Source organism: Fukomys damarensis, unplaced genomic scaffold, assembly GCF_012274545.1.
Source record: "Fukomys damarensis isolate Sample0158 unplaced genomic scaffold, DMR_v1.0_HiC HiC_scaffold_20, whole genome shotgun sequence".
NCBI lineage: Eukaryota > Metazoa > Chordata > Mammalia > Rodentia > Bathyergidae > Fukomys > Fukomys damarensis.
The window spans coordinates 28,139,069-28,148,145 of NW_022900932.1; the positions used below are offsets into that span (position 1 = coordinate 28,139,069).

The window sequence follows — 9,077 nt, forward strand, 5'->3', positions numbered from 1 at the left end:
AAGTGATATTACCAAGAAAATTTTGCCACAAGGTGCTCAGGCTTGTGTTTCATTGTCTGTCAGTCCAGTGGCCTGGACTCAATGCCCATGCTGTTGTTCACTGTGGGAAAATAGTCAACACAGTATTTAGTTCAAAACAATACCAAATCAAAAAAAAAAGAAAAAGATAATGGATATAGTTCTCCACATTTACCATTTTAATTGATAAAACCACAATAAAATGAAATACATTAAGATAAATTTAAGGCCTAAGTCACACTAGTGATGACTTCATGTTTGTTTTAACAAGGCACACTATGTCAGTCCTTTGATGCATAGAATATAGCAATACACATTTAAAGAAAATCCCAGATGGTTTTTCATATACCTGTGTGTATTATTCTGAAAAATAGCTGCATCAGATATTCTCTGAGAATAAATATGAAGCTATGGTTTAATCATACAATACAAACAATAATGCTTATAAAAGCAACAGTTGTAGTGGGCCCCTTTCTATCTAAAACAGAACTTTCATGTACTATGAGTTCTTTACTATTAAACAAATATATTGTTGAAGTATTAAAAACTGCTAAGGAAAAAGCCAATTATACATTGATTTTCACTTTCTTCGAGTGTCTCATTTAACAGCCATCTCACATAAATACCACTGTTCCCTCCATGCCGTGTAACTTAGAGAAAAAGAGTGAGGGAATTGGAGTCTTCAACAACAATATTGTGCTGGCCAAGAATGAAGAATAAAGAAGTATCACTTTCAAACTAATGGGGTTGCATGTATATAGTTTATTTCCCTTGTTAGATGCATATAAATATTTAAACATCAAGAAATTGTCTTTACTTGAATAATTAAGAACAAGTGATATATTCACTAGAAGCCTAAGCCCTAACCTTACTCATGTTGCCCATATATTTAAATCAATTTTTATGACTCCATCTGCTAAATTGGGCTGTATTTTTCTGCACGTCTTTCCCTTCCTATCTCATCAACCAGACAATTGCTGGCACAAAGTGAAATCATTATAGTAGTCTGCTTGTTTCATTAGGAAGTGGAACAATGATTTAATGTTTTAAGGAAATAGCAAGGAATGAACTAAATATTGAATTGGCTATTTTCCCACAAATTATGTTTTCTTTGAATGGTATGGTGAGGGTGCATCCGTCACAGATGCCTAATCCATGAGTGTTGGCTGCTTGTTAAAGATCATGAAAGTCCTGAAGTTCTTGCTCCATAAATATCAGTTCCCTTCAACTCTACTCCATCTGTAGCCTACAGGAGGCTTTTGAAAATATAAAATGTTGAGAACTATTTGACCTCTAGCAAGTGACTTCACCTTCCTGATCCCTGGCTTCATCCATAAAATAGAGACAGTAGTGATACCTCCTTTATAGTCACTGTGAGGAGTTAGTGAGTGCAAAAGCATTGAGTATCACACCCAGTACATAGTAGATGCTTACTAAACATTAGGTCGTACTATTACAGATTAAAGAGACAGCTGGTGATTTTTAAAATTATTATTGATGCATATTAGCACTTTACCTGTTTATAACCAGTTGCATCTTTGTGAAATATTTTTTTTAATCTCACAGTGCCTTTTCATGTGTGATCAATGATGTCAGTGATTATATAGAACAAGTGAAGGATAGTCTTTCTTTAGAATTGCACCTATCTCTAAGTCATGCAGAAGGTCTGTATGAGTGACTCAAGGAAATTATAACTAAGGAGTCCTGTAAAAGTTTTATCACTTATCATTCCAGATTAAGTATCATTTATAAAAAATGCTTGAGATCAGAAGTGTTTTAGATTCTGGAGTCTGGGGGATTTTGGATTATTCATATACTCATAAAATTAGTCATCTTGGGGATGGGAAACAAGAAGTCCATTTATGTTTAATAGGTCTCATATATGTTATATAACCAGAAGGTGGTTTCTTAGGGTATTTTTAATAATTTTGTACATAAAACAAAGCTGCATGGTATGCAATTTTCCTCTTGCGGCATCATGTCAGCACCTAAAATTTTCAGGACTTGAAGTATTTTGAATTTTTGGATTTGGGATCCTGACCCTACCTCAAAAATGATTTTACTGTAGGTTTTCCTGTCCGTATTCAAAGTACTGTGGGTGGAGATGAAACGTAGCTTCCACGACCTCACCAAAACTTCGGGCTCCTCTATGATTGACTCTGTGATGGGCAGTGAGATTTTGCCCCAATCCTAGGAGGTATAGGCTCCTGTTTACAAGCTATGGGCCGGGGATTTAGCTCAGTGGTTCCACCACCTGCTTCACAAGCACAAGGTCCCGAGTTCAATCCCTGGTACCAAAAACAAAACAAACCAATACAAGATATGGGGTTGTTGACCTTCAAAGTCAATCCCGAAGCATGTAACTTCTTATGTCATTCACATGTGATGCAGCTAGCTTGTCTACAAAATCGAATTTACCAGGTGGTAAACTGAGGTCACATGAAAAAGTAAACATAAATATTTATGGAGTTAAGGAGAGACTCTGAGCTGTGTGTGTGGAGACAGATGTTGTTGAAATCAGGTGCTCTGCATGCTTAGGAACTATTATGACAGGAACTGTGATGCTAATTAAATAAAAGCCTCATGATTTAGCTTTTCCTAGAAAGGACTCTTCGGCTTCCTTCCAGGGCACTTGGGTTTCTAAACACTTGTATTCTTTTAAAGTTGGATCTACATACAAGTTAGTACGTTGTACATTAAATTACTTGAGAATATTTACTTCCACACTCAGAACATCAGGTAAAATTCTGGGTTAGTCAGCATCCTGGATCCCCCCTGCTAATGGACAAGAAGTCATTTTACCTCTCATATTAGGAGTTGTATATCTCAAGATTGTCATAAAAATGGACATGTATTTTAAAGATTTTCAGTAAGTGGGAAAATGTGATATGAATATAGGTGTATTCATTTTCCTGAAATGAGGTATATATTTGTAGTTCACTTATTTTTCCAGTTTCTTCATGTAGTATAGCTCACTTCTACAGATGGGGGGTATGACCAGCACTTGCAAGCCAACGACAGAGCAAAGAATTCAATATTCAAATATTTAACTTTCTACCTCACTGAATTTTCTGGAGGCTAATAAATAGGATGCTCTCAGGCAGAGGTTAGTGGGCAGAGTGAATTGTGGGGATGACACAGACCTTAAATAGCTGATAGTTGGCACTCCCAAGTCAGATGAGACCCAACGCTGCACAGCATTTTAAGTAGCCTCGGAATGAGCCCATTTTCACACTTACCAATATGTACAGAACTTTACATTTTACAAGACATTTTCCACTCACATTATTTCACATCATTCTCAGTAACTTTGTAGCAAGTTGTTATTCCTGTCTTCATCTGATTATGGAATGATGAGGTGCTATGAGGTAAGGAACTGGAACCAGAATAACATGGCTAACAAGTAGACAGCCAGAATACAGTTCTGTTTTCTTTCTCGGTGTATTAACTTCTGTTCCCTTTAATGTGTGGTTAGATTGGGGGGGGCTATTGTTTTATTTGTTGTATAAAGAGAAACAAGTATTATGTCATTTTCTCAGTCAAGCAAGATAGCCTTAAACATGTTATGAGTTATAGATGTAATTTATTTTTAAATAGGTAAAGGTGAAGTCCTACATTAACTCCTTTTGTACTCTGAAAAATGGATGATCATATTAGTTTGTTCCTGAGATAAATGTTCCTTTCAATGTAGATGTCTTTTTTTCTTAGCACAGAATCATATTTTTACCGTTAAAAGGCCAAAACTACTCAGTAGACATTAAACTCTCATATTTTTCTTCTTTCTGGCATTGTGAGGTACATGTTTTCCAATTTGTAATGCCCTACCTTAACAAAGCCAGACAGATGACCATAAAGGCTATCTGCTGCCCTCTCTTATGCATACTGAGTTAGACGAGTGGAACTGGAACATCATCTTGGCAGGAAAGTTTTGACAGGAAGAAGGATGTAGATAGAATGGCAGAGCTTGCAAAGTGACATTGTTACCAAACGCATCCTGCCCCAACAGAAAAACCCAATAAATTAATCCATATGGAAACAATTTTATGCCAATATACACAAAAACTCTAATATGCTATGTGAAACAATATCTTTTTGTCCATTTTCAGCACACAGCCCTCATTCATTGGTACCAAATAAAATAGAAATTTAATGTAAAAAATACTTTGCAGAACCAATGACAAAAAGCACAGGATCTAACGTTTCTATTTTTTAAAAGAGCAATCATGGAAATTTCAAGATTAGAGTCAATAAATTACCCTAAATATTTATTTATTTAAAAAAAAAAAAAACCTAACTGATGCTTTTTTAAAAAAAAAAAAAGTTTATCCTAGAAACTTCTTCAGAATCACTGGTGATACATACTGGAACACAAACCCAAGACTGAGAATCAATTTCCACTTGTAGCTTTTCCCAAAAGGACTAGCTTTCCATTGATTCCCACAGCCCAAGCCAGCTCTGATTTCCCTGGCCTGGTGGGCAGAAAATAGGAGCGTCATAGATCTTCAGAGCCGTTATAATAAGATCTGTGATAAGTTCATGGGAGTCAAAACTCCGCACAAGTCAGCCACTCAGACTCAAAGGTTTTTTTCACTTCTACTCAAAGAGAGATCTGTGAGACCCAGCTTTGGGCAGAGCCTGGCTGTGGTAGTTGAGCAAGAAGGGATTATTGATGGTAGGTATTCCATGTCGTTGACTTATCAACAACCTGAGAGCTGAGAAAATGCCCCCAAATACGATACAGGCCATCAGTGTGCTCCAACTGGTCTGACTAGACGCACCTTGGAGATGCAATTCTTCTGGTAGGAGAGCTAGAAGATATTTCCAGAAGATCATTTTAGTTATCACTTATCACTCTTTCCTGTGTCATAACTGGGAGAGCCCACCCTATTGCAGTGCAGACATTGCTCAGAGGGAGAGCTGTGCCCTAGTTCTTCGGGAAAGCTGGTATCCAAGATGACTTGGGCAAAGAAGTTGTCACTGAAGGCCAGTACCTAGGTTTCTCATTCTGGAATCCTGAAGTCTTTCTTTAGAAACCAGAATATCCATAAATGTGAGCAGCTTGTCGAATATGTCACCAGCTACTTCATCTTTAGGGTAGCGCAAAAATGGTTGGCCATGTGAAACTGCCCTGTTAACTCTAGAAATGTAACAGCTGTTTTTAAACAGAGAGCTTGCCAAACACATTTAGGGTTTTTGTCTTCAAAACACATCTAGAGTTTTGTTTTTGTCTTCAAAACTCTGAGTACTTATCCGTGAGATTTCTCTGTAACACCTGGAATTCGTCCTCCTGGATAATAGTCTCCAAATAGCCTACAATAACATGAAATTCAGGATCCCAGACAGTGAGGCGGTTGACCAGCCAGACACACCCCTTTGGTTAGGCCAGGCTGGTGCCCCCCACCCCACCCCTGGGTCCCATGGCCTCCTGCTGTGGCTGCGCACAAGGCAGGGTCCGAGCTGCCGCGCGGATCCTTGAGTCGGTTAGCAGCCCCTGCACGAGAAAAGACGCTGTCTACGGAAGGCATGTGTAAGTTACTTCTTCCGTACCCAAGAATGTTTTCCGTAGAACTTCTGGCAGTAGAAATGTTAATCAATAGTCACTGAGTTGAAAATAGAGTTAACTTAAGGTATTACAGGTATTTAATTTGCAATTTGAAAATTGCAACCTCAGCATGTATAAAACAAAACCTAAAAAGTAACCTCAATAGTAAGCAAATCAATGTAAAACAGGAAAAAGACCTAAACAAACTGTTCAGCAAAGAGGAGATAAAGACAGCAAATAATTCCACAAAAACGACCTCCAACAGAAAAGAGCTGGGGGTGTGGCTCAGAGGTAGAGCCCTTGCCTAGCACCCATAAGGCCCTGGGTTCAGTCCCCCGAACTGCAAAGAAAAAGAAACTTCCACATAATTAGCCATTAGTGAAAAACAAGTTTAAAACTGCAGTGAGCTGTCTGCACAACTACTAGAACTAAGATTTTGTAAAATAGAGTAATAATAGCAAATACTAGATCTCTCACATGTTGATGGGAATATGAAAAGTACAGTCACACTGAAAAATAGATCAACAATTTACTTGGTATATAACTCAGCAGTTGAATTCGTGCCAAAGAAAAAACTCACGTTAAAGTAAAAATCTGTACACAAATGTGTTTTGTCATAGCACAATACTAGAAACTGCTCAAATATCATTATGTGGGGGAATAAACAAACTGTGGTCCATCCATTCAATATAAATTTACTCAGTAATAAAAGGGAATGAACTATTGATAGCTTTGACACCCTGGGTAAACCTCGAGGGCGTTATGCTTAGGTTTTTAAAAAATCAATCTCTAAATATTATACAATCCTTGTTCCCAATAATATAACAATTTCAAAATGATAAAGGTTTAGAATTGGACAACAGATTAATGTTTGAGAGGATGCAGTTACAAAGGGGCACCGTGATAGGGCTTTTTGTGATTGCAGAACAGTTCTGAATGTAGGTTATAGAAGTTCTCTTAATCCAATGATTTTGGTAAAATATTTTCCATAAAAGTTAATCAGAAGTTTTAAAACCATGTGGATGTACTACAAACAGGAATATGATTTTTGTTTGTTTTTCAATCCCGGTGATTGAATTAGGGCCTTCACCCTGAGCCACAGCCCCAGCTCTGCTTTTATTTTGAGACAGTACCTCATTAAGTTGCCCAGGCTGGGCTAGAACTTGATCCTCCTTTTTCACAGGCATGTGCCACCTGGCTACCAGGCTACTGACGTGTTAAATACAAAATGTCGGTTTAATTTCCTAAAGGTACCAATTTTTATGTTTATTTAAAATAAATGATACTGATTTTATTAGCAAGCAACAAGTTTAGCATACAAAGGAGGATTATTTTATGGTAATAAAAACAGGACAGATACAATCATGGCTGTGATTCCAAGAGTTACTTGTTATTGTTCTTTCTCTCTCCTTTCCTGTTGGCAAAATACAACTTGCCTGCATTTTCTTCAACTTTTCCAGGATAAGAGGTTTTATAAAGTGTGGGTTGCAAAGCACCATGTGGTAGTGTTTTCTCAGATCACTGCCCTTGCTTGGAGGGAATTCACAGAACAATGATTTTTCCTCTGACATTCTTTTTTTTTTTTTTTTTTTTTTACTTTTTTTTTTCCAGCTTTAATTGGTACATTTTAGGGATACAGCACAGTTACATTCATTGTTGGAATCTTGTACCTCTATCCTCTGACATTCTGATTGCTATCGATACAAAATTATTTTATTTGAAAGTTCCTCTCTTATTTTCTCTCAGATTTGAGCATTCAAGAAGATACAGTAATTCCAAGATGACTAATTCATCTTCATACCCCCTTTAGAAGTCTTTCAGACACCTGTGCACTGTAGCATCCCCTAGCAGGGAAGGGGAGTAGCTGCAGGTTTACGGCCTGCCAACAGGGTCCTTGTCTAAGTGTCTCCTGCTCTCAGCATCTGCCTGTGAAGAGAAGCATACCACTTAACTTGTTAAATGTATAACTGAGGCAGTGGAAGAAACTGAGGAAAGACAGGATATGACAAAATAAGACTTCGGCACAGAACCCAAGTACAAATGCATCTGCCAAAACTCAAGACAATTAGCTTTTCAGGACATCAGTTATCTCATCTATAAAATGGTTGATAATAATAAATACATCTCCCTCTTTGAATGTTGTGAAGATTCAATGAGAAAACAGTGCTTTAACCCACCTAGTTCTATGCCTGCCACATTCGATGTCTGTATTACATGTTGATTCCCATGTCATTTGAGTTACTGTCCAGTTTCTTAGCCCCAAGGCCGTTTGAAGAGAAATGGCTTGCAATGAAGAGGACTGATTGCTAGGAGTCAACAGGGTAAGGTTAATTAACATTTCTCCAGAAATGTGCTCTTGAAAAGAATGTATACTGATTAAGCCTTTCAAAATGGAGTCATTGTTAATTGCACTAAGGGAAGTAAGTTTGGGGCCAGGTGAACAATCATACCTTGTGCATCTGTCTTGAATCCTTAGACATTCATATTTGAGTTTGTGCTACTTTCTCTTCCTACTGTCAAAGATTAGGGCCTTGATTATGCTACTTCCTATGATAGTATGATGATGCTGGCTTAAATAGAACAAGTTGTCCATGATACCTTTTATTTTTTAAAAAAATGGAATTTCCTATGTTTGTGGGGGATTCAGAAAGCACCAGACAAGCAAGCCTTTGCCATATATATATATATATATATATATATATATATATATATCCCATATATCTCATATAAATACCATTTAGAAATATATCATACTAAAGGAATAGGGTTAGAAATTTCCAATGGACTGAAATTTATCTGGGAATCCTACAGAAGGAAAGTAATCCATCTGAGAAGCTGAAAATGGTTTTCTGGAGGGAAAAAACAGAACGGTTTGTTTGTTTTACAATTTTTCACAAGTTCTGTTGGAGGGGCACACAAAGAAATCACCCTTGCAATAAAATATGGCTTCCTTTCCCCAGGTTTTTAATATCTCAGGAACACATTACCTGAGAACCGCTTCAGGACAAGCACACACAGTTGCCTTTTGTCCTCAGCCCTTGGTAGTCAGTCTCCGTAATAAAGGTTTAACAGATGAATAAATCCTTTGTAATAGAAGAACACATAGTGCCTTTATCCCCCAGTTCTTTTTACAGGCTAGCAGGCTGACTGAGTGCTTCCTGAGGACAGGGAGCAGGACAACCGCGTCTGCCGTCACCTCCTTAGGGCTTGGCAGGATCCCTGCATCCTGTAGGCACCCATGAGCGTTTGTTACACGAATGCCTGAGAACTCCCCCTGGCTCCGCGTTCAGACTCCACAGTCCACCTGGAAGAGTCTTTAGCAGGGAAGGGCTGCCAGGGGCTTCTAAGACTCCTCCCAACGCAGGAGGCCAGAAGTGGATGTCAGTCTCTTCACTCAGCCCTTTTTGTGGGAGTTTCTAAATCTCCTCTTTACCCGGGCAGAGGGCAGCGGTGCGACCCTGCGGGCCCCTGCAGGGACCCCTGGACCCGGGGCGCCGGGAAGGTGGCCGCGAGGGGG

The 9,077-nt window shown here is 38.4% G+C and overlaps 1 protein-coding gene across 8 annotated transcripts in view; it reads left to right on the forward strand.

The window, feature by feature from the left end:
• Rhobtb1 (Rho related BTB domain containing 1) overlaps positions 1-9,077 on the forward strand; it is a 120,977-nt gene that overhangs the window by 45,071 nt on the left and 66,829 nt on the right. The gene's annotated exons all lie outside the window — the stretch shown is intronic.